Here is a 26,084-nt window from a genome sequence, read left to right on the forward strand (position 1 = left end):
TTCGTTTTCCTTTTTTAATAAAACGGAGCTAATCTATTTAGATGGACTAAGGAAAAGTAACAGAATACTCAACTCAAATGGCCCAAGGAAGACTTTTCATTGCCATGGGCTATTTTCACTGTACTGGCATCTGTTCTTAAGTCCATAGTTACAAGCTCCAAGCCTCAGGTGCTCCCAAAATAATTCCTTGAGGCATGAAAGGAAAATATCCTCTTTCCTAAAATTAGAAAATGCTGCAGAACCCGGGGGCCCCAGACATCATGATGGCTAGACCTGGCTTACAGACCTACCCCTAAGGAAATCACTGGCGGAGGGGGATCCACATGACTGTGATTGGCTTATACAACCCAATTTTGCCCCTAAGCTGCTTTCTAAGAGACTCAGACTCCCCTGAAGCAGATGGCCATCCGGAGGAGAACTGGCAAGAATGCGAGCTTCCGTGCACATAGAACAAAGAGTGGGAAGTGGCTGTTGGATGCATGTGAGTCTCTATAGACCAGGTTATGCTGGATCTTAACACATACAGTATCTTAGCCCAACATAATCTTATTTCTTGCTCACACTCTATGCCCAGAGCAAGTGAAGTCAGGGCCCTGCAGACAGAGGCACGGCCTCCTCCCAGGAGCTCTTGGAACTGAGAACAGCCTCAGAACAAAGTCACTAATCACTTTCCTGCTATGTCATTTTCACTCACATGTCTTTGGTCAGAACAGTCTATAGTCCCACTTAACTTCTTGGGAGCTGGCAAATGCTGTCTTCCATGTATAGGAAGAATGAAAATGAACATAAATGGTTTGAGCCCCAACAGGCAAATGATACTGTGTGCAATGAATCCTTATCTTCAGAGGCATCGAGACAGTATAGGAGGTAAGGCTCATGTCTTACATGCAGCTGACCCTGGCTTGATCTCTAGCACCAAATATGGTCTCTTAAGTACTGATAGGAATGACTCTGAACACAGAGCCAGGTGTAGCCCCTTAGCACTGCCAAGTGTGGCTCCCAAACTGAACGAGACCAAAAACCATCTCTCCAGGTTCAGATGAGCCTGTGAATCTATTCATTCCTCAAACCTTCATTAAATCCAGAACCTCTACCAAGAACTGAGCTACAAAAGTGCAGATCTGCACAGTAGGTAACTCCCTCACTAAGAAGGTTATTAAACACCTGAATGTCATTCATTGTTGATTTGTCCTTCTCGTCTTCTTTGAGGCCCTGGGTGCACATCTCAAAAAAATTGTGTCTCACTATTAATGGTTTCAAAGTCTTTGTCATGCCCTCAAGAGAGGCCATGACCCTATAGAACAGAGGTTGAATCTGGATATGAAGCAATAGAAGAGACATCTCTATGCGGAACTCACCATGGAGATTTCAGTTCACTGACTGAATAGTCATCTTGTTTCTTTTGTTCCTTTCCATGACCCTTGGTTGCCTCATAACAGAAGACATTTCTTGTCTTGCAGGTATAAATCTTTGGGCTGCATCCCCAGCACCAGAGAGAGGTGGAGAGAGAGAGAGAGAGAGAGAGAGAGAGAGAGAGAGAGAAGAGGTTCTCACTGGAGTCAATCCTAATTATTAATTCACCTCTCTCTTCCATTAGTCAACTTCATAGCCACTTCCTCTTTCTCAGATGCATCCCACCCCCACCCCCAGCCCACTTCCCTTTGTTGTCTGTTGCCATGACCCAGGGTGGGGTAGGGTCACATGCACACTTAGTTGTGGTGCCCCCATACTCAGCCTTAGTGATCTCTGGGAGTTTAATTCTTTTATTTGTGCCACAGGAACACACTCATGTGATCACCATGGTATAGTGCTCACACATGGTTGTCAGGGACCATCCTCCTGGCTGCATGTCCCCACATCTTTCATCATGGGGCTCACTGGGGTTTGCCCATGGCTGTGACCCTCAAGTGCACATACACACACATACACACATACACACACACCTGGGTCAGTTATTGATTTCCTGTTGTGGCACCAGAGTCCTGGACAGCAGACATGTGAGGAACACGTTTAGTGCCTACAGATGTCACCAGTGATCATATGTATGGCCTCACACTTGCTAGACAGGTACATTTGCTACTGAACTATTCTGCTAGACACAGTATGAGCTTTGAAAATAATATGGAAGGACCCAGGGATGTGTTCTGTGCACCTGCCTTGAGTGTGTGAGGCTGTAATGTCCCCCCTGAAACTGCCTCACATTGCCAGGAGTAATCCCTGATCCATAGCAAGTGGAAGCTCTTCAACAAGATGAAAGCAGGTTGTGATCCCCAGTGTGCTGCAATTATGACAGCAACAAAAGGAAGGAAGTATCGTGGTATGGCTAAGATTGTCTTCACTGGAGTTACAGAGACCCCAACACTTCATGGTACATACAGACTGTGCACCTGAATTATAGATACAACTCAGATCTGCTGTACGGGGCTCCTCTACAAGGTCATCACAGACTCAAACTGATGGTATATATTTGGGGCCACACCTGGCAGTGTTCAGGGCTTACTTCTGGCTCTATGTTCAGGGGTCACTCCTGCCAGGGCTTGAGGGACATTATGAGATGCCAGGAATCAAATCTGAGTCATTCACATGCAAAGCAAGAGTCATATCCACTGTATCACCACTCCAACCTAAGTTTGCATTTACAACCTGAGCATTGACAGTTTCACAAACTATCCAGGAAAGATCGTGGACAGCACATAGGGAGGGTTTCACTAGGAGGGTTTGGAAATGGCACCCATACTTGTGCCCATAGGCCACTGGAGAGAACTCAGTCATGTGACCATGCCTAACAGCAAGGGAAACTGGAAAATGTAATTTAGTTGTGTGTCCAGGAAAAAAGGAGAACAGATTTTGATGGACAGCTAGCAGTCTCCCCCACATTCACCCACACAACTTCCTATTCTTCATTTTGGCAAAAGCTGAGATCACGGAGTAGTTCTATATAGCAATGTAGACTTTGGACTGCCAAGGCATGGATCTTTCTGGGGGAAGATTCCCAAACTTCACAGCTTATTACTGGGCAGAGACAAGACCAACCACTCATCTTTCCTATGGAGTTTCTTCTAAATTCTTCTTCAAATCACCTAATTCTAGGTAGTATTGTGAATATGAGGTGATTAGGACATTTTCAATATAAGGCCAAATCAACAATGCTTCTCCTGTAAGAATCACTCCTTTTATAATTTGCAAGTTTAAAGAAACACATCTTACCAACCATAAGACCTGGGGAGAGGTGTTTCTCAAAGACTGTTCTATTCAGTCATCCACTGAACTTATATGTATTTAGCACCTAATTTGTCTCTGATGAACTAACACAAGCAGGAAGGAAGGAAGGAAGGGAGGGAGGGAGGGAGGAAAGGAGGGAGGGAGGGAGGGAGGGAGGGAGGGAGGGAGGGAGGGAGGGAAAGAGAGAGGAAAGGAGGGAGGGAGGGAGGGAGGGAGGGAGGGAAAGAGAGAGGAAAGGAGGGAGGGAGGGAGGGGCAGGTAGAAAGTAATGTTATAATAAAAAAAAAATTGGGGCTGAGCAGGAGAATATCTGCCTGGGTGGGAGGAGGAGACACATGAGTTAAGACCTGCGGATTCTATGGTGAATCATACATAGAGTGGAGGAGGATGCACAACCTCCAATCAGAATCACTGCCTGGGTAAAAGCAAAAAACTTGGCTTGTCTGAGTACCAGTTCTCAGAAAAGTAGCCTGTGTGGTAGATTATAATGAGAGAAGAACCAGTGGGCTAGACTCTGTGTTTAGGAATTACTTCTAACTAGACTCAGGGACCAAATTCAGTGCTGAGGATCTATTCTGGGTCAGCGCCATCCATGCTAGGCAAGAACTTTACCAACCACACTATATCTCCAGCTCTGCTTCTTGGGTCTTAAGTAGTAAAGGTACATGACTGCACACGGTGGCGTGTCTCTTTGTTAAGTCAGACATTACAAAGCACTGCACTCTGTGTGACTAAAACATCAAAAAATCTGTTGACTCACACTTATGCAGTCAAGAAATGTGGTCAAGGTGTCAGCGGTGCTGGTGGATTGAGAAGGAAACTGTTCTATGTCTCTCCTCTCTTCTCACAATTTGGCATTCTTTTTTTAAAAAATTTGCTTTTGGGGTCACACCCAGTGATGCTCAGGGGTTCAGGTTAGGGTCTGCACTCAGGAATCACTCCTGGAAGTGCTTGGGGAACCATATGGGATGCCGGGGATCGAATCAGGATCTGCCGCATGCAAGGCAAACACTCAACCCGTTGTACTGTCACTCCAGCCCCCAGCATTCTTTATAGATATTACTTCCCCTACTCACATCCTCTTTCCTAGGTCTGTGTCTCTTCCTGTCCACATGGAATTATTCTGTAAGGACTACGTCATATTGGAAAGAGGCATATCCCACTCCAGTATGACCTCATCACAATTAGTTACAATTGCAATGATACCGTTTCTAAATAAGGCTGTATTCTGAGAAACTGGGTGCTGAGAGTTCAATATGTATTGTGAGGAGAAGGCATGGTTAAACCCATAACACACTCATACACACACGTATACTCACACACACACACTCACTTTATTCTTTACTAGGTATGAATGGGGAGAAGGAGTAACTAGTAGAGGCAAGAGACAAGTTGGGAAACTAAAGTCATTGAAGTCATTGTTATCAAGGTAAGCAATGATGTTTGCCTGGGCTTGTGTCCAAGGTTTAAAATATTATTTGTTGATAAAACCAGAATGACTACTGATAGATTGTATTTAGCTCATGAAGGAAAGGAATGAATCAAGGAAGTGACTCTGGAGCTGCAGACTTGAGCAAGATGGAAGTTGGTGATGTAATTTATCAGATAAAGAAAAGTGAGGGGATAGAGATGTGCTTGGGGATAGAACCCCAAGTTTTTATTTTAAAAGTGTTACATTTAAGATATATATGGATTATCTACCAAGCGGGCAGCAGCATTGTAGAACCTGGAGCTCAAAGCAATAAGGAGTAAATGACATGCATAGCATTTGAAATCATTCAGTAATGGAATTAGTGTTCCCCACACCCAGCTTATCTTGCTCTCAAGCCAGTTCCAGAAGAGCTTGGTGTCTTTTGACTTGGTGTCTCTGGGGAGCAACTCAGGCTTCCTTACAGGAATTTTCACACAGGAGGCTCAGAGACTTTGTGCTCTTGCCAGGGCAGCCCATTCTCCAAAGGCTAAACATCCTAACTATCTAGTGTACGAAGTCCTGGTCATTCCATCTCAGGCTCTGTGCAAACACTAAGCATCTTCGGTTCTGGAGAAGATGAAGATAAAGCTGCTAATTCTCCTCCAGACTGATACAAATTGTTCATCATGGGTACAGACCCATGAGTCCCCACACAGCCAATGTACATGGCCAATTAAATCATGTGACCCTTGGTGTTCACACACACACACACACACACACACACACACACACACACATGCACACATGCACTCACACACACACACACATGCACTCACACACACATACACACACACACACACACACATCCTGTCCCTTCAACAGAAATGACCTAAACTTTGTGAGGTTCACATGTCCCTAGAGATGATCTCATTTGCCTGCTTCAAAAGCGCTTTGGTCTGCACAGCCTGTAGCAGCAAATTTACACTTCAAAAAGCAGACAGCTTTTTCCACATCTTATTCACTTAATGGGTGAGAATGTAAAATTAGTTCTGTTGCTGATGAGGACCTTGAGCCAAATGAAAAGTGTTCATTTGTCAGCACAGACTTACAGCCTGAGACATGATTATATAGCTAATCCAATAATGGGTTTTGATGCTGAGCATTTATTTATATACAGTATGTCTTGTTATCTGTTGATAATCAGGACCTACAATTTACTCTTTCTTGTGCGTGTAGTGTGAAATAGCAACATCTTCCAGACATATTGCATTTAAGTACCAACATGCAAACACATACAAAAAGCGCCATCATCAGCAAAAAATTTTATTTGCTTTCTTTTGAAAAAAGAAAATAGAACTGGTGCTTAAATGCAAGCTTTATATTTTTAAATATTAATAGTCAATAATGTAGGAGGTCTCTCTCAGGACTAAGAGTTTTTTTTTTAAAAATGAAAATAAGATCTCTTTTATTATCTTTAACCACCCTAATCAAATGATTTCTTCTTGCTGTTCTCCGAAGTTCTTGCCACAGGTCAAATCCTATACCTATTCTTACATACAATGACATAAACCCCAAAGATACGTGGCAAATTTATTTTTCACTATCCCACCCCCTGACTGTCTGACTATTTGAATCTTATGAACACTGCTGGTTGCAAAGATGCACATTATCACCATATGAGCATAGAAACTGTAATAATTATCTCTGGCAAAACCTTTCCTTAAAAAATAGTAACTTCAAATTAAGTAGAGAACCGCCACATTTCTATAAACTCTTACAGAGACTACATACTGCTGCATTATATTGTTTCTTACCCTGTGGATGAGTGTAAATGTCTATCACTAAAATATAGGGACACTTTCCGCCTAATACAAACATAAAATGCATAAAACTCAACATTTACAACAAGGAGGCATTTTTATAGGTATCATAGAGTATGATACATGGTAACATTTCCCCAGCTACAATAAAGCCTTTGGGAAAGAAAAGACACGTCAGAATTAAGTATTCCGTTAATTGCAAATGTGTAGCACACCTGCAAAATCTGTGAAAAATCCTGCAACACTTGGAGAAAGTCAGTGCAAGTTGCTTCCTTTGCATACTCCCGTCTCTTGAATGGGCCTAGGAAGCTCCAGCACTAATGCAGGGAAGCATCAGAAAGCTGGCTCGCTCCAGTTGCCATTTCTCCCCATTTAACAATCCTCAACCCACATAAAGCTCAAAGAACTGGTCACTCTGTGATATATGAGAAGGGAGTGGGCAAGTGTACTTTTTTTTAAGCTGAAATTTATTCTGCAATAAATACTTCAATGTTGGTGCGACATGATGTTTTATTGGATTACACTAGTTTGCTCAAGAAATCACATTGGGAATAGCAAAGCTTGCGGTTTTGTGGGTAATGCGTTTGTAATGTGAGGGCTTTGCACTGAGAGAGTGTTAGAGCAGGATAACAAGGCAAATTAGGAAATGGATAAATGCATGCAAATGTATGTTATGGTAATATGGGGCCACCGACGTCCAAGAGGTTTTTGTGGTGGCTGTTTTACCTAGGCTGGATAATTCATTTGACTTGGACTAGGGTAAAGAATAAATGATTAGGGCAAACATTTACATTCTTACTTTCGTCTCTGAAACAATCTTTCTTGTACCCGCCAGTGTAATCTTCGGAGTTTTCCTTCTATAAAACACCTCAAGAAAAATGCACCTTGGTAAAATTTACACTTTATTACTCTAATGATTCTACAAACACTACCACAATGTGATGAAAGACAGCGCAGTCCCGGACTGATTGAGAGCTAATAAAAATCAGTACTGAAAACTGAAAAGAGCACCCTTATCATCTTTCTTTCATTTAGAGCTGATTACTAGGGGATTATAATGCAATCACAGCTATGTGTGAGAGGTAGCTATGGGAACCAGTTTTAACTGTTTATCTAGCCAAAGATCTTAATTTAAGTTTGAACACTCTGATTCATTTATATGTAAGACACCAAGGAGACAAAATGCAGAAGAAACAGATGCGCGCTTGTTCTTTCCATTTAACTTCATAAGCTACCAGCCAATTTGTCTTTCAGGGACAAAATTAATTTCTGATGACAATGTGAGCAAGTAATAAACTAGAAGTTCCTGTCCTGGGAAACTTGTTAATGCCATGTAATGTTCTGGAGTTATTTAGGAGTGGAAAAAAGAGATTTGCTCCTGGAGTTACGGGGATGTGTGTAACAGACTTGCCTTTGTCCCAGCATTCAGTCATTCCTGCAGAGGCTTCTGACACCTTTTTCTAGAGGTTGAATTGGGAAAGTTCAGAAGAAACCATTATGCTTATCATTTCTTTCCTATGGAGCATTTTTAAACTGCTCTATTCACTTCATGTTCCCTCTGGGATTCACAATTGTTTGTCGAGAAAACCTCCAACCTGGTGCTTTCCACCCCTGGCACAGAGGCAAAGCAACTAGTGATCACACACACACACACACACACACACACACACACACACAAACACGAGGTCATAAAACCTTCTTCTGCAGTCCATGATGCTGAAAGAACAGCCTTTATATACAACCTGACTTCCTTCTCGTTCCCCAGTCTGTGTTTTTCTCCTCTGGGGGAATACCCCATGGCATCATAACTGTCCATTTTTAGTGTGTTTTCAAAACCTCGCTCTCTCCCATCCAAGAGGCACCTGAAGCCATGAGAAGTACTTCACAGAGGAATCTGGCACAAGGAAATCCCTGTGATGGGATTATGTTCTGATCCCCTGCTATTGGGAGTAGGGTGCCAGGAGATTTGGGGAAAAAATGCATGCATATCCATACTTGGACAGGAAGTAAGACTGGCCACAACCTTCAGGACAGTCTATGACTCTAAATCCTCATCTCAGTTAAAGCAATAACAATTATCACTTGATTACTTGACATACCATTACTCATCTATTCTCTCAGCTTGAGCGGGCATGAGTAATGTCTCCGTTCAGCCCTGTCACATGCTAGTATAGCCCAATGGATCTGCTCGTTCTAAGAACACGAACAGCCTCTCTTTCTTGATGAAGAAGTCTGACCATCTCATAGGTGGGCGGCCACGCAATCTTTTGGCGTCCTGTGGAATCCAGTCGGCAATGGCTCTAGTCCAGCAATCATCTCCAAATCTCACTACATGTCCAGTCCATCTGATTTTCGACGCCTTGGCAAATGAGAGAGCATCCCTGATTCGTCGATCATCGATGGAGGTCAGAACTCTGGATTCTTTCTCTCATTTGAGTGAAGTGTGATACTCCAAGCATAGATCTTTCAATTCCTCTTTGGGAGACATGAATAGCATTCTCATCCTGTTTTTGTAGGGTCCAGGTCTGTGAGGCGTATGTTAATGCAGGAAGAACAGTGGAATCGAAGAGATGTGCCCAGAGCCAAAGGTTCTTCATCGTCTTAACTATTTATTCAATGCTCTTGAAAGCGTTTCAAGTCACTCTCTTACTCCTGCACAACTCAGGTGCAAGGTCATTCGTCATGTTGACTTCTTTACCTAGGTACACATAACTGTTGCATTCGGAGATGTTGGTTCCATTGAGATAGAATGCAACGTCAGAAATGAGACCGTTTGTCATAAACATTGTCTTCGTGAGATTCAGCTGCAGTCCGACCTTTCCACACTCATGGTCGAAGTCGGCCAGCATTTGTGCCACTTGGCTAATATGTTGTGTTATTAGAACGATGACATCAGCAAAGCAGAGATGTTGTAGTTTCTGACCGTCTATCTTCACTCCCATTCCTTCCCATTTCAGTCATTGCATGAAGTTCTTGAGGGTAGCACTGAAGAGTTTCAGTGAAATGGTATCACCCTGCCGAACCCCTCTCTTGACATGGATGATCACTTCCTTGTAGAATGGTGAGATCCTGGTAGTGAATCAGTAATACAGCTCACGGAGGATCCTGAAGTATTGAGTTTGAAGCCCAGTTTGGCTAGGGCTTCGATGACTGCTTCAGTCTCAACAGAATCAAAGGCCTTCTTTAAATCAATAAATGTTAGACAGAGCGGCATCTTGAACTCCTGAGAAACCTCAATCTGTTTGGTTATTGTGTGGATATGGTCAATTGTGCTGAATTCTTTTCAGCTTGCTCGCATGGTTGTCCTTCATCTAGTGTTCTGCCAATCCTATTCAGGACGACTTGAGTGAACAGCTTGTAGAGGACAGACAACAGGCAATAATAAACAATAATAAATAAAAATTACCAAAAAGAACACTTATTCAACACTCACTGTATTCCAGAGACCAAGATGGATACATTTGTCTCAAGAGCACCACAAACTTACTCAGAAGTCACTGGTTAGTTTGTATTCATTTTGAGGCCACCCACTAGGTGATGGTCAGGGGTTACTCCTAACTCTGCATTCAGGAATTACTTCTGTTGGTACTCGGGGGACCATATGGTATTCTGGGAATTGAGCATAACGGTGGCTGCATTCAAGGCAAGCACCTACCTGCTGTATTATCTCTCCGGCCCCTGAACACCTTTTTTTTATTGACCATTTCTAAAGGTGTGAAAACCAAGTCACGCAAAAATTAACTTCTCCTATGTCACAGCCAGTGAACAGAAAAGTTTACGTTTAAACTTGATCTGTCACACTCCCAAATGGATGTTTTTAAGCACTCTCCTGAGGCAAACCTCAGCAGTCTTCTTTATCTTAGCCAGCGTTATTTTCCCATCTCATTATAGATCCAGTTTTGTTACTATCTCTCGACTACATTCCACTCTTAATCCATGGCTTCTGGGCCCTGTCTCCCTTCTACCCCTCTCCCTACCCCCCGCAGCCTGTATTTTTCTGCTCCGGGGGAACACCCCATGGCATAATGGCTGTCCATTAGTGTGTTTTTAAAACCCCGCTCTCTCCCATCCACTGGCAGTTTTCATATGCTCCACATGAAGGATCCTTTTCCAGAAATACTTTTGAAGAAAGTCTAAAGTAAGCTGAAAAGTATTACATTTTTCATCTCAACAGGGAAATGGATTTAAGAAAAGGAGAGAAGAGCCTGCAGGTCTTTCAGATTTTAAAAAGAATTCAACATACTGCTGCATTGGCACTGGGAACACATCTATCAGAGAAACCAAGAGAGCATCTGCATTTACACACTGAAACGGTCCCCTTCGTCCTTGATCACGATAATGACTTAGAGTTCTGCTGAGCCTTTCATCCACAGGGACGCCCTGGCCCCTGCAGACGCCAGCCCAGCCAGCAGCTTCCTCAACCACCATGGAGCTGTCTCCTCCAAGGTGAAAGGGGGAAAACAGCTCCATGTGGGGAGGAAGGGGTGTGTGAAAGAACAAGCAAACTGGTAAATTGTTTCCAAAGGCAACTCATGGAACAGTCCGAAAATCTGTCTCTAATTGCCCCTTCCGAACTCAGGCCGAACAATGCAGTCCTGAAGACACTATCTTTAGACATCTATTGCGGTACTTGAAAGAAGGGAGAAGCTTTCAAGGCCTAGAAAGAGCCTTGCCCTGTAAGCACCAGGACATTTTGCTAATTGCCCTATTTCCGGTGTTTGAAACTACGTCAGGTTATGAGGAGACATTCCTTAGACAATTCTCTGAGGTACGAATCAGTGCCCTGTTTGCAGAGGATGACTTAGACAGACTGACATAGGCTGGTTCTGTGATTGGGGAAGAAGAACTGAATCTGGCTCAGAACTGCTTCACTGACTGAGCGCAACTGTCTGAAACATATTCAGGCCTCCTGAGTCCTGTGGGTTCTAGAGTCCAGGTGACAATTTTCATTCTGATCTCTTCAGAGTTGCCCAACCAACAGTGACTGGCCCTGGAGTTGGCCACACACAGCATATGAAGTGCACTAATTTGAGCACCTGGATGTCTCTCTGTGCTGGCTTCCACGTCCCTTATCCACCACTAGGAGAAGTGTCCTCTTCTCCAGGAAGCCTGAATTTCCTGGATTCAGGCTGTCTTATTCCCTTCTGTTTCCATAGATAATATGCTTCCTATATTATCTGGTAAATCACTGTCATACTGCATGTCACTGTCCTCCCGTTGTTAATCAATTTACTTGAGCAGGCCCAGTAACGTCTCTGTTGTGAGAATTTGTTGTTACTGTTTTTTGGCATATCGAATACGTCACAGGTAGCTTGCCAGGCTTTGCTCTTGGAAAGCCTGGTAGCTTGCCGGGCTCTCCAAAAGGGTCAGAGAAATCGAACTCAGGTCGGCCATGTTGGCTGCATGCAAGGCAAACACCCTACCAGCTGTGCTATCGCTCTAGCCCATCTGGTAAATAGACATCACTAATTAAACACTTCTCCTGTGCTGATCTCTATACTAAGTACTTTACATATAAACACCTTTTTATCCCTGGTGTCATCCCAACTTACCTATTTTACAGGTTGGAAAACTGAGGGTTCACACGATAGAAGTCTCACAACTGAAAAGTAAATGCAGAGCTGGAATGCATAATTGGGACGTCCTGCTGCTCAAGCCCAGGATCCTGCCCACTGGTTTCAGCATCTGAGAGTGGATTCTCCAATGTGGGGTTTCCAGCACGAATTAATTATCAGGCATGTATGGGCTCACAGCGCACACTGGTTGAATTAGATGACACTGGGGGTGTCTATAGGGAGCTAAAACACTGGGGTAACTAGAGTAAACTGGTCTTGTTAGTCTGACATTTGACCCATTGACTGTTTTAATTTGCCTGATGACTTTGGAGCTGTTTTTTTTTTCAGTAGAGTCTTTTAAGCAGGGTCCTCCATGTCATGCTGACACATGTGCTGTCTTCCTGAATTCAGGTGTTCTTTTCACTGAATTCAGTCAAACGAGTTCTGCATATTGACACAGAAGGTGTAACTTAGAGCATTTCAATTGTCACACATCACTGCATAATCATTTCTGTCATCCACTCCATCCTTCTCCAGCAGCCTTGCTGCTGCTGCTGCTGTCTGGGGGGCAGGAGCTGCATGTTCCACAGAGAATGAATGTGGTGAAACATGTCTGTTCAAGCATTGTGGTGGGAAGGATGCTCCTCTTGGGATTACAGTTTATTCCTTCTGACAGACAGACCACCCTGCTCATCCTTCTTTCCTCTCTCCTTCCAGAAACTTTGAGTGCAGCGTTTTGGTTTTCACAAGGGGCACCTTTCTTTTCTCATTATTCCATGTAACTGACCTAGTCTTGGCCTTGAAGCATCCTCTGTCCCTCTATCTCCAACTGGCCTAGATCTTTTTGCATGTCCCAAATAAGTCATCCCTTAACATAACTTGTCAATATTGCACACTCATCCCCAAATACTCCACTAGTCTTGGCTCCTCATTCCTTTCAATCACTACATATTCCCACTTTACATTCCAAACTTATCTTCACTAGTCTCTAAGTCAACCCACCAAACAACTACCCAGTCTCACTGGGCCCACTCACTGAATCTGTGTCCATACATTCATAACCTAACCTTTATTCGTTGACCCAATACCTCCTGCTCTTAAGAATTCCCAGATGGTCCTGTTCTTGGAACTCTCATGCACTTTCTGTCCATCTCACAACCACTGTTTTTCTAGACTCTCTTCCAGTGGTAGACATGGGGATTTAACTTTGTGGACCTGGGTGCCCAACATCATTGGTAAAATTAGGGCTGTTTGAGATGAGACCATTTTTCTCTGTTGTTTGGGGATCTAGAGATGTCAGTGTTTTATTATCTGTCCCAATTCCATTTAGCAAGACTTTTATTAGGTTTCAAGCTGGCTGGGAACATTCTGCTAAAAGATCATGAGAGTTGCTTCCTAGAGTGTGCTGTTTCACCTATGATTTCCAGGTATTCAGAAGAGATACTCCTCCATCTGGAACTCTTCATATCTCATTATTCTTCTTCCTCTTTCCCAAGGTTTTTGGAAAGCTTCTTGGTTTCTGCTTGGATGACATTGCTTCAATAAGTCCTCTCTCACTCTCTACGTCAAGATGAGGATTGGTTCCCCCAGCAGCTTTATTAACTCTAATCATCAAATATCACACCCACCAACTGGCCCCCTGCGCCGTGTAATCCCATCAACAGCCAAGACCCAGAGACTATAAAACCCAGCTCCCGGAAGAGAACAGTGCAGAGTCTTCTGCCCCTGAGCCTGGCTGTCCTCGCCGGGGCCCCTTGGAGGGGGTCGGGATGAGTTTCCCTCTCCGCCCCAAGCAGAGCCCCGGCAGCCGAAGACCTCCAGGACCAGCCACAACCATGCTGAGACCACTCATCACATGCATGAAGGTACCGGCAGAGGAACAAAGGCATGCGGGTCCCGGGGCTGAAATCTCCAAGCCTGCTTGGATTGGGGCTGAGTATCTTCCAGCCAGATCCTCCATCTTCCAGTAGGCAGGGGTCACACCCACCAACTGGCCCCCTGTGCCATGTAATCCCATCATCGGCCAAGACCCAGAGACTATAAAACCCAGATCTCAGAAGCGCAGGGCCGCATTCGCAGCTGCGCAACATCTTACTATCTCATTCTTACCTGGACAACCTGGCAGGCTACCGAATGTAATGGCAGAGTCTGGCAAACTCCCTGTGGCATACCCAATATGCCAAATATCAATAACAATAATGGGTCTCATTCTCCTAACCCTGAAAGAGCCTTGAATATGGCACTTTTTAAAATCTCAGGGCGAGGATGAAGGAGACGTTACTGGTGCCTGCTCGAGGCAATTGACTAACAACAGGATGATCGTGATCATGATCGTGATCAAATATCACATTGTGGATCATCTAGGAGTCTTTGGGTTATGAATGGGAACATTAGCTCAAACTAGGTGAGGGAGGTGGGAAAATAAAAGGAATTTATCAGGGTCAGAAAGATTTGAGGATAAGACTCTTGCCTTGCATTGGCTGACCTCAGATTGGTACCGGCAATCCCCCAAGAACTACCAGGAGTGACCCCTGAGCAAAGAACGAGAGTAAGCCCTGAGTGCCACTGGAAATGGACCAATAAATAAATAAATAAGAAAGGAGAATGTGAGGAATTCATCATCTTGAGTAGCTACAAAAGCCCAAGTAGAGCTGTATTCAAAACACGTGCTCAGTTAATAATCTGTCTTGGTCTTGCCCCATTCTCTTTTTTTTTTTATCAACTATACACACTTTGAGCTTCATTGTCTATGCAGAGAATAGTAGAGGGTTGAGGTCGGGAGAGAATCTTCCTGTAGAGGGTTATGGATTTACATCATTACGAAGACTCAGAAGAACAGAAGACTCAGAAGAACAGAACTTTTCGCTCCCCACCCCCCATCACATATTAACCCCCAGGGAAATACTCTGATTTTTAAGGCTTGAGGCTGAAAAATAGGCATAGGCATAGGCATAGGAATAGAAGTCAAGTCTGAGCTGCATACCCATCATTTCCATGGTGGCACGGGTATATAGGAAAATTGCCACGATTAATGCTCTCTCCTGGGAACAACTGGGAACAGATGGACTTGGAACAGAACTTTCCCCCAAAGGAAGGAGAGCCTAAGGGCATGGGGAAAGGAATACTTAATAGACAAAAACAATATATGTTCACTATACATCATGTGTCTGACCCTTCTATGTACCAAAAGTCTTTTTAGGATGTTTTCATGCTCTACAAAACTATTTCTCCTTAGTATGTTTTATAGATACATTCAATTAATATTTGATAAATATATGAATAAATGATTGTTCTACTTACCAACCCAAAACACATTGGATTCTGGATAAGCAAATACAATGTCATGTTTGAAAAGCTTAATTTGCATACAGTGGTCATCAGTTGCTGCTTGTTTACTTTCCCAGCCAATGTGACAGTGACAACAAATGAGTTCTTTGAGAACCTGCAGTGGTTGCTCTATAAATTCATAAAACATCCAATGAAAGGTCCAAAATTATTCTGAGACCTAGCTGGATGTGAACCAAAGGAAACTTACCAATCTCATCGGGTCTCTAGCTACCCAATATTTGATCATAAAAACGTCCATAAAAGCATGTTATCAGAAAGAGAACAATAGGGTAGATCACACACACACACACACACACACACACACACACACACACACACACTGTCCTCCCGCTGTTCATCGATTTGCTCGAGCGGGCCCAGTAATGTCTCCATTTTGAGACTTGTTGTTACTGTGTTTGGCATATTGAATACGTCATGGGTAGCTTGCCAGGCTTTGCCTGTGTGGGCAAGATACTCTCAGTAGCTTGCTCGGCTCTCTGAGAGAGGTGGAGGAATCAAACCTGGCTCAGCAGGGCTAGCCGCGCACAAGACAAACGCCCTACCATGTGCTATGAGTATTTCTCCAGACCTCAACAACTTGGGGCCAAGTTTACCAAGTATATACTCACAGAATAATAAAAATTTCATTCAAAATTATAATCAAACTTGACCTATATACCCCTGCTAGAAAATAAGTTTTTCAAGGAGGAGAATTCCACCATTTTCTCCATGTAATCCTCCTACAACAAAGACAAAGAGCATGATGAAACTGAAGGATTCAATCCATCTGGAATTTTTACAAACCTAGTTTTACAGACTTACATCTGATGAGATCTGGACTTCTGGAAATAAAGCTACCATATTGATTAATTCATTGCTTCCAAATGAAATACATTTATAAGCAGGTTTTCTCCTTAAGGATTCTGAACTTAGGTAAACAAGAACACCTTTATGGGATTTTTTTTTAAGAATAGGAGACTTGGGGCCAGAGCGATAGCACAGCAGGTAGGGCGTTTGCCTTGCACGCGGTCGACCTGGGTTCGATCCCCGGCATCCTATATGGTCCCTCAAGCACCGCCAGGAGTAATTCCTGAGTGCAGAGCCAGGAGTGAGAGTGACCCCTGAGTATCACTGGGTGTGACTCAAAAGGCAAAAAAAAAAAGAAAAAAAGAATAAGAGACTTGCCCATTTTCCTGTCATCTGCCAAGAGTCTGTCACTTTTCCTAATAAATTATAAACTATATAAACAAATGTAATCATATCAGTAATATACTATTAAATAATATTAGCCAAATACATATATGCTTGTCTTTGAAGAATGAGTTTCTTTTTAGTGCCTAATAGATATGTGAAAAACCATAATTTGTAGTCTTAGAATACTCAAATTCTTACAGGAATTTGGGGGATAAAAATTATGGTTTATTTTAATTCCTGAAGACATTAAACTTATAGCTTGTCACTAAGAAAACTTTGCTGTTAAATTATTGCTAAGAGTTTGGGGTGTAACCCAGCAGTAGAGCAGAAACACACACACACACACATACACACACACACAGAGTGCTGGTATTTTCATCTATTGTACCTCCCGGAGCTTTCTTTTTAACATTTTAATCAAATGTAGTACATCTTTAAATTAATGCCATTGATGTAATTAGTTATTGGTTAAATTATGGTGTTATAGAAACACTGTTGTGACTGGTACTCTCTCCAGATAATATAGACTTAGAACAGGGAACTTTACTCCAAGAAAGGAGAAGCCTGAGAAAATGGGAAAAGGAATGATGAATACACGAAACCAATATATGTTTTCTCCCCACCCTTTATAACTTTTATTCACAAATATTAAATACAACCTTAATCACATATGCATCTTCAAAATATTATGAAATAAAATTCGAATACATTTTCAGGAGCTCTAGGACTTTCACAAGGTGCTAGTTCCTTTGTTAAATAGTCCTTAATACTCTGCATACAGTAGCTACCTCTCTCAGCCACAACATCCTCTTTGCCTTGATTATTTGGACTCTCTTCTTTAGCTTTCGGTCTTCAAAGATCTGAGTAGCTTTTACATTTATAAGCAGTATCCATCAGTTCCCAACCCCATCAGATTTTATTCATAGTCAAATGAAATTCAAAATAACAGAATAGTGTGCTCTGGGTTCAGAACTGGGTCCTAAGCACAGCTACTCATCTCCCTTTTCTTCAATGGCCCTATAAACATCATGGGAAAGATTTGGTTTTAAATGATGAAATTGGGGCTTTTCTGGAAAGGTAAAATGCAGCATCAATTGACTAGAAATGAAGGAATTCCCAAAAAATATAAAGCACATGGACCAGAATGACAGTGAAATGAGAACGGAAGAAGCTGCTAAGATGTCCTGGATAAGTTCCAAGCTCAAAGTCAACAAATGCAAAGCTAGAAGGGTGGTGGAAGGTGGCAGGATGGGGAGTGAGAAAATCCTAAGAGCAATTAATTAAAGGCACTACATTTGGAACAGCTGACTCAATGAGGCAGCACTCCTTCCCCCCATCCTTGCTGATCAGCTAACAATTAGTGGCTTTTGCCTTCTGAATCCTAGAGAACTGTTGCCTGGGCAAAGGCAATTATGTGCCAAAAGAGGGATCCTTTATGTGGCTAGGCCCAGTGCAGAATTGGAGACTGTAGAGCAGAATTAAAAACATTTCTGATAACAGCTGCTAGGCTGTTTTATATATATATAATATATAAAAATATATAATATATATATATATATATATATATATATATTTACTCCAGGGCTGGGCTGGAGCGATAGCACAGCGGTAGGGCGTTTGCTTTGCACATGGCCGACATGGCCAATCCAGGTTAGATTCCTCTGCCCCTCTTGGAGAGCCCAGCAAACTACCAAGAGTATCTCACCTGCACGGCAAAGTCTGGCAAGCTACCCGTGATGTATTAGATATGCCAAAAGCAGTAGCAACAAGTATCACAATTTGTTGTGAGATGTTACTGGTGCCTGATCGAGCAAATCAATAACAATGGGAGGACAGTGCTACAGTGCTACTCCAGGGCTGGAACAATGGGTAGAGCACTTGCCTTGTCCGTTGCTGACCCAGGTTTGATCTCCTGGCGCCCAAACCTGCCAGGAGATATCCCTGAATGCAGAACCAGGAATAAGTACTGAGCATCTCCAGATGTGGCTCAAAAAAGAAAACAAAATGAAATTGTTCCTCCTCCAGTAGGATGAGCAATCATTCTGGATTGCCCAGATTTATGTTATAAGCCCCAGAATTATTAACTCTCCTTTAATGTGTAACAACTTGTGTGGGTTCCGAAATATACTGAAATCATATTTCTCAAACTGATGGGACAGGAGGGTGAAGGGGAGTATGGCAAGAACTGGGTTAGGGTTCATTCTCCCCAGATCTGAGAATAATTTAGGTCTACTTGTACAAATCTTCATCTATGCAGCGGGTCTGGGTGTCATTTGAGCAACCCAAGACATGGATGTATGAACACAAATGAAAATCCTGGTTTTGATGCTGGTTATTTCCACACTAGATGCTTTGACTCTGCAATGGTATTTTAAAAGATTATTGTTTAAGTGAAAATCAAAACATTTTATTCTCCTAGAGGATTTAAGGACTTCTAAGAATTTCAGAGACACATGGACTTCTAAGAATTTATATGTGATCTAAATATGTTTTTTAAATAACAAAGACAAGGGGTGGGAAAGATAGTACACCAGGTATACTGCCTTGCTGCCTCCAGATAGGTTCCTGGCACCAGATATTGTCCCTCATGCACTGCCAGTAATGATTCCTGAGCCCAGAGCTAAACGTAAGCCCCAAGAACTGTTGGGGTGTGACCCAAAACCCATTTCTCTCCCCCAAAACTAACTGCTAAATGACAAGCAGCTGCATGAATGGGGAAAAAGATCACTTTTAAGATGCATCTTAATGAAATTTCAGAAATCCAAGGATAAAGAAAACAATCCGAAACATCCAGAGAAAAAAGTAGTCTACTCACAATATAATGATGGGATGACATTAGCATTCTCATTAACAATGCTTGATGCTAAAACATACTGTAGTAATCCCTTTAAAGCTCTAAGAAAAATTATTTTAAGCCCAGATTTCTATTTCTATACAAACTATAAATACAATTAGGAAAAATGAAATGGAGGACAAAATTAAGATATTTTCAGAACTGCGTAGGGTCAAAATTTACCAGCATGAACTCTATATGAAAAATAATTGCGCAGAGTAATTATTATCAGGAAATTAGTTCCATTAAAACAACAACAAAATGAATCAAACATAGGAGATTGCATGAGAGAAATGAATAAGGGAATGCAGTTAGACCAGAAGAAATGAACAAAGCTGAAAACAAATAAAGACATTTTAAAAGAACTGATTAGCCTTTAGTACACTCAAAAATTTTCTTTGGGAGCTGGAGTGATAGTACAGCAGGTAGGATGCTTGCCTTATAAGCGGGTGAACAAATTCTGATTCCTAGCAGCCCATATGGTCCCCTGAACACCTCCAGGAGTGATTCCTGAGTGCAGAGCCAGGAGTAAGCCCTGGCTTACCACCAGATGTTGCCCCAAAACAAAACAAAACAAAACAAAAAGTTGCCTTTTGAGGAAAATACACTGGTAGCCAAATATTATTTGTTTCTCTTTAGGTTCAACACAAACTTCTTGGTAAGTGAGTAATATTTGCATTGTCATAGACATTTTCCTGTTAAATTACAGACTAAATACAGAAACCATTTTCAGGGGCCAGAGGGACAGTACAGAAGCTAGGCTGACCCAAGTTCAATTCCCCGCCAACCATAAGCAGTTCCCCAAGCACTGCCAGGAGTGATTTCTGTGGGCAGAGCAGGGAGTAACTCCCGAGCACTGCTGGGAGTGGTCTCCAAACAAAAAGCATTATCATAAAGCACAATGGGAATGCAGACTTTATTTTTTTTTAATTTTTATTAGTGAAACACCATGAGGTACAGTTGTAGACTTACAAATTTTTGTGCTTGGGTTTCAGTTACACAATGATCCAGTACCCATCCCTCCACCAGTGTCCATTCTCCATCATTTACATTTTTTAAAAATTTTTGTTAGTGAAACACCATGAGGTATAGTTGTAGATTTACAAATTTTTGTGCTTGGGTTTCAATTGTACAATGATCAAACACCTCTTTTGCAAACCACAAAAGGAGAGAGAGAACAAAAGGGAATACCCTGCCACAGAGGCAGTGTGGGATGGGGGGGATGGGGGTAGGAGGGATACTGGGACCCGTGTTGGTGGGAATGCACACTTTAGAAGATAAAAATGTCCCTAAGACCACATAGTACCTAAGCACTGTCAGAGGAGCAACTTCTGAGGACAGAGCAGTAGTTCCTAAGCATTACCTAAAGTGGCTCCAAAACAAAAAATAAGAGCAAAAACAACAAAAGTGAATGTGACAGTGATATAAGCAATCAAGCCTGGGGACAAGAGAATAGATATGAGAGTGTTTAGCAAAATAACCTAATTTTTTATAGTAGGAAATAAATAGAAGTCTAGTTTCAATAAATCAAGAAGTAGAGATATAGTTTAATTAAAAATACAAAGATATTCTTGCAATAATTAAATGTAACTAGCAAAACCGGAGAATAGAGAATGGAAATTAGTTATCATTGCAATTGCCCTAAATACTTCATGTCCCAAAAGAAAGCCATAATAGATACTACCCAAAATTGATAAATCAGTAGACACATATACATTGTTTAAAGTGACTAATGGGAAGTATGATAAGAATTTAAAAAATAAAATTATATGAATGCCCTTCTATTATATTTACATGTATTTACCTGACTTTTCTAATGTTTAGTTTTTTAAAATTATGTGTCCTTTGACATCCACAGAGATTTTGAAAATACATTTTTGGAACTTGTGTTTTTGGACAACGATTGGTCCACCTGCCAAATTGAAATGATTCTCTTTTGCTCTAAGGAAAACACAGCACTGCCTGGGCAGCTTCCTTCCAGTGGGTTTATGAAATGGAAGCTCTGCACAACTGTATATGGCCTAGCATTCTTCCCTATTAATGTAGTGACAAGGAAATCACCCAGCAATAAGATAGTTCTCATGTGAGACTCAACCCCTCAAGTGCACTTCATTCTCATTGTCACGCATTTTTTTGCCAGAAAGAAATCTGAACCATTTGTTATTCCCAATTTATAGATGATCAAGAGGACTTCAGAGAAATTAAATGACTTGTCCAAGGATTTAAATGCAGGTTCTCTCTTAAACTCCATCTCAAACTCTCACCCCCTCTCAGAAGAGAGGAAAAGATTTTTCATATTGCTCAAGGCAAGGAAAAGAAAAGACTACATGCATTTACTGAATGACAATGAGGCTGATGAGAAAACCATCAATCTCCCACATGCATATATCTCCAAACCATTACAAATTCAATTAAGCAAAGTTTGGAAGGGAACAATAAAATATTCCTCTTTCTTAGCCTAATAGCTTGATCTCAACAATGATTTCAAAAACTAAAACATTCTGCAATTTGAAGTGATCTTAGACAATGTATCTATTATACCCTTTTCTCTATTATGAACAGATATAAAAACAAGCTTTTAGAAATAACCAGTTTATAGCCATTCACTGACCAATTATGTAGTTGGTGCACCCAGATCTCTTTCCAATTTGTACTTTTATTTAATGCTTTAAACTTTATTCTTTTGTTCTCTACCCTTTCCTCCTTCCCATTTTTCCTGTCATTATTACTCTTTGTCTTGTTAAAATATTGACAAAAAAAAGTCAACCAAGTTGGTGGTATTTTCTGGGAATTTAATTTTTGTATGTTATGTATAACCCCTACATCAACAAAAGAAGAAAGAGTTGATGTTGGTATTATTCTATTATTATTCTGTTCCTGCACAATCATATCAGATTTGAATAGTATATTCGCAGGAAAATAAATCTTGATCCCTATTGAGAACTTCTCTTTTTTCAGTATGGGAAAATTTTCTTTAATAAGGTAATATCATTCTTATAATAAAGATATGTATAGGAATGGAAAGGTTTACTATGTGTACTCTCTCAGACAGAACTGGTATTACTGAACAGAACAACAAAATCTGTGGCTACTGAATATGCAGGAAATATCCCTCTGCTTGTTCTCCCAAAGAAGTCCTAGTTTTCTGCTGTGTTAGTTCTATATAAAAAATCAGTTTATCAGGTTAGGACTTGATGGGGGTACTTTCTGATACAAGGTTCTACCATTTCTACCTTCTCTGCACCCCAGAGGAAATGGTTGGCTTCACTTCTGAAGATTTTATGAGAAAGTGCAAAATGCAGTTTTTCTTTTTCTCCGGATGCACAGCATTCTGAAAAACTGAACAAACTTTGGGAGGTTTAAAGCTGAATAAAGAATAAGAGCAGTTGAAATGGCCATGGTTACAGCGTTGAAGAGAGAGTACACTTCCCTTGCTCTGGATATGGCTGAGCCATGAGTTGGGCTACATTAAGAAGGCCATTAGACTTAAAAACAAGAAAACTGGAGGGAGCTCCAAGAGGGCTTACCTCTTCTCCCAAATTCTCCTCTTCTCCAAGCTCTCCCTTCTATCTCTGCACCTAAAAATCTGCCACAAAGTTTCATCCTTGGAAAAATAATGCACAGGGCAGCAACTTCAGGCGTTTAGTTTTGGGATGTATTAGCATCTAGGGGGAGGCTTTTTGTCATCACATCTACTATGAAATGGGCTGGACATAAAGAGAGAAGTTTTGATGAGTGATTAAACTTGAAAGGAAAAATCTGAATTTGAAGCCCCCCAACCTGGCTAAAATAGAAAGTCGAAAGAAAGAAAATTTACTACATAATTGTGTCTCCCGGACATGATCTTAGCTAATTTACATACAATTTCAGAATAGCTCATGCCGATTATTACTCTCACTTTCCAGGTTAGAAAATGAAATTTCAAAGAAGTTCTTTTAGGAGAGTTAAGAAGAATAACATCTGATAATGCTTAGGAACTTCTACCTGTGCTCAGGAAACCATTTGATACCAGGGTTCACACCTCTCCTGCCTACAAAGCATTGAACCATCTCTCGGGGCCCTCAGAGAACTTATATATAGATGATATAGATATAGATATAGATAAAGATATAGATATATAAACATAGATATATACATATATATAATTATTTTTTGCTTTTTGGGTCAAACCCAGAGATGCACAGAGGTTAATTCCTGGCTCATGCACTCAGGAATTACTCCTGGCGGTACTCGGGGGACCATATGGAATTCAACCTGAGTTGGCCGCATGCAAGACAAATGCCCTATCTGCTTTGCTATCACTCCAGCCCCTATATATATATATGTATAAATATATACATATATATTTAACTTGAATCATAGTAAAATGCTCGAGCGGGCCCAGTAACGTCTCCATTGGAGACTTTGTTGTTACTGTGTCTGGCATACCGAATACTCTCGGTAGCTTGCATACCGAATACTCTCGGTAGCTTGCCAGGCTCTCCGAGAGGGGCAGAGGAATCGAACTCGGGTCGGCCATGTTGGCCGCTTGTAAGGCGAACACCCTAGCTGCTGTGCTATTGCTTCGATATGCCAGACACAGTAACAACAAAGTCTCCAATGGAGACGTTACTGGACCCGCTCGAGCAAATCGACGATCAACGGGAGGGCCTTTACCATAGTGAAATACACATTTGCAAGGTTGTTTATGATTGAGTTTCAGTTATATAATGTTCCAACACCATCCCTTCACCAGCGTACATTTCCTACAACCAATGACCCCAGTGTCCGCACACATGAAGGCGGGGGTCACACCCACCACCTGGCCCCCTGGCGCTGTGTAATCCCATCAGCGGCCAAGACTCAGAGACTATAAAATCCAGATCCTGGACGAGAACAGTGCAGTCTCTGCCCCGCGCCTGGGTATTCCTTCCCGGAGTCCCTTGGAGGGGAGCGGGTTGAGCTTTCCTCCCCGCCCCGACCAGGGCTACGGCAGCCGAAGACCTCCAGGACCAGCCACCACCATGCTGAGACCACTCTCCGCACACATGAAGGTACTGGCAGAGGGACAAAGCCACGCGGGTTCCGGGGCCGAGACCTCCAAGCCTACTCGAATTGGAGTCGAGCATCTTCCACCCAGATCCTCCAAATTCCAGTAGGCGGGGGTCACACCCACCACCTGGCTCCCTGGCGCCGTGTAATCCCATCAGCGGCCAAGACTCAGAGACTATAAAATCCAGATCCCGGAACCGCGCGGCCGCATTTGCGGCCGCGCGACATCTTATTATCTCATTCCTACTTTGGACAAACTTGCAGGCTATCGAATGTAGCCTGCCCACAGGGCAGAGTCTGGCAAACTCCCCGTGGCGTACCAAATATGCCAAATACCAGTAACAATGATGGGTCTCATTCTCCTAAAAAGCCGTGAATATAATCTCAGGGCTAGGATGAAAGAGACGTTACTGGGGCCTGCTCGAGGCAATCGACGATTAACAGGATGATGAAATGAAAAAAAAATGAAATGACCCCAGTTTATCTCCCTCCTATGCCCTGCTTCTATGGCAGATACCTCCTCCTCCTCCTCTTTCTTCACCTTCTTCTCATTCTTCTCCTTCTCCTTCTTCTCCTTCTCCTTCTTCTCTCCTTCTCCTTCTCCTTCCTTCCTTCTTTTTCTTCTTCTCTCTCTTTCTCTCTCAAAGAGTTTATTAACTTGCATATTTCAACTGTCTGTCACTGTATAACATCCTACTGTTAAAGCATATCCAACTTCGGGTTCTTGTGGATGATGTGTAAGATTAGTTTACCAGACCCAGATGCCTTCAGTTTACATGTAAACAGCTCTTTAGTTTACATTTCATGAAAGTACAGCTCTGTGAGCTGAGTCTTTGATGTAATCCACAGCAGCAGCTTCCTGCTGTCTCATTCTGACCACCAACTCCTCACTGTCCAGTCCTTGCCTTCCATTGTTTACCATCCACCCACTGGTCTGCTCTGTACATTCGTTCTGGTTGTCTGATCACCATTTGTTCTGGTTGCTGCTCTATACAATGACACACAAACATACATATATATATATATATATATATATATATATATGCTGGAGCAATAGCACAGTGTAGGGCGTTTGCCTTGCACGCAGCCAACATGGCCGACCCGAGTTCGATTCCTCCGCCCCTCTCAGAGAGCCCGGCAAGCTACCGAGAGTATCTCACCCGCACGGCAAAGCCTGGCAAGCTACCCGTGGTGTATTCGATATGCCAAACACAGTAACAACAAGTTTCACAATTTGTTGTGAGACATTACTGCTGCCCGCTTGAGCAAATCGATGAACAATGGGAGGACAGGGACAGTGACAGTGATATATATATATATATATATATATATATATATATATATATATATATAACTTATTCCCACTACTTCACTGTTTCTGCTTATGCTCTTTGCAAATGAGGTTTTGTGATTTGGACAGTTTTAGGTCTCGATTTATCTGACTTAAAATAAGAGCTTGTTATGCCTGGTGATTTCAAGGGTTAACTAGGGCTCAGCTAAACAGCTCTTCTGATGGTCTGTTACAATACAGATAAGGCTGGAGCATCCACAATGCCTCACTTACTGGCAATTTCTTCTTGTGTGTAACTGCAAGATTAAGGATAGCTGGGTTTCTAAGGAAGTCAGGCCTCTTTCTTTCCATGTAATTTTAGGTCTTCTCTCTCTTTTCACATAAACTCTGTAGAAGATCA

General features: G+C 42.1%; 1 pseudogene; it reads left to right on the plus strand.

Annotated features, from left to right (window-relative positions):
• The first annotated feature begins 399 nt into the window (after window positions 1-399).
• The window catches only part of LOC130031499 (ubiquitin carboxyl-terminal hydrolase 7-like), a 54,549-nt pseudogene continuing 28,864 nt past the window's right edge, over window positions 400-26,084 (plus strand).

Source organism: Sorex fumeus, unplaced genomic scaffold (genome assembly GCF_029834395.1).
Source record: "Sorex fumeus unplaced genomic scaffold, SorFum_2.1 ptg000047l, whole genome shotgun sequence".
Taxonomy (NCBI): Eukaryota; Metazoa; Chordata; class Mammalia; order Eulipotyphla; family Soricidae; genus Sorex; species Sorex fumeus.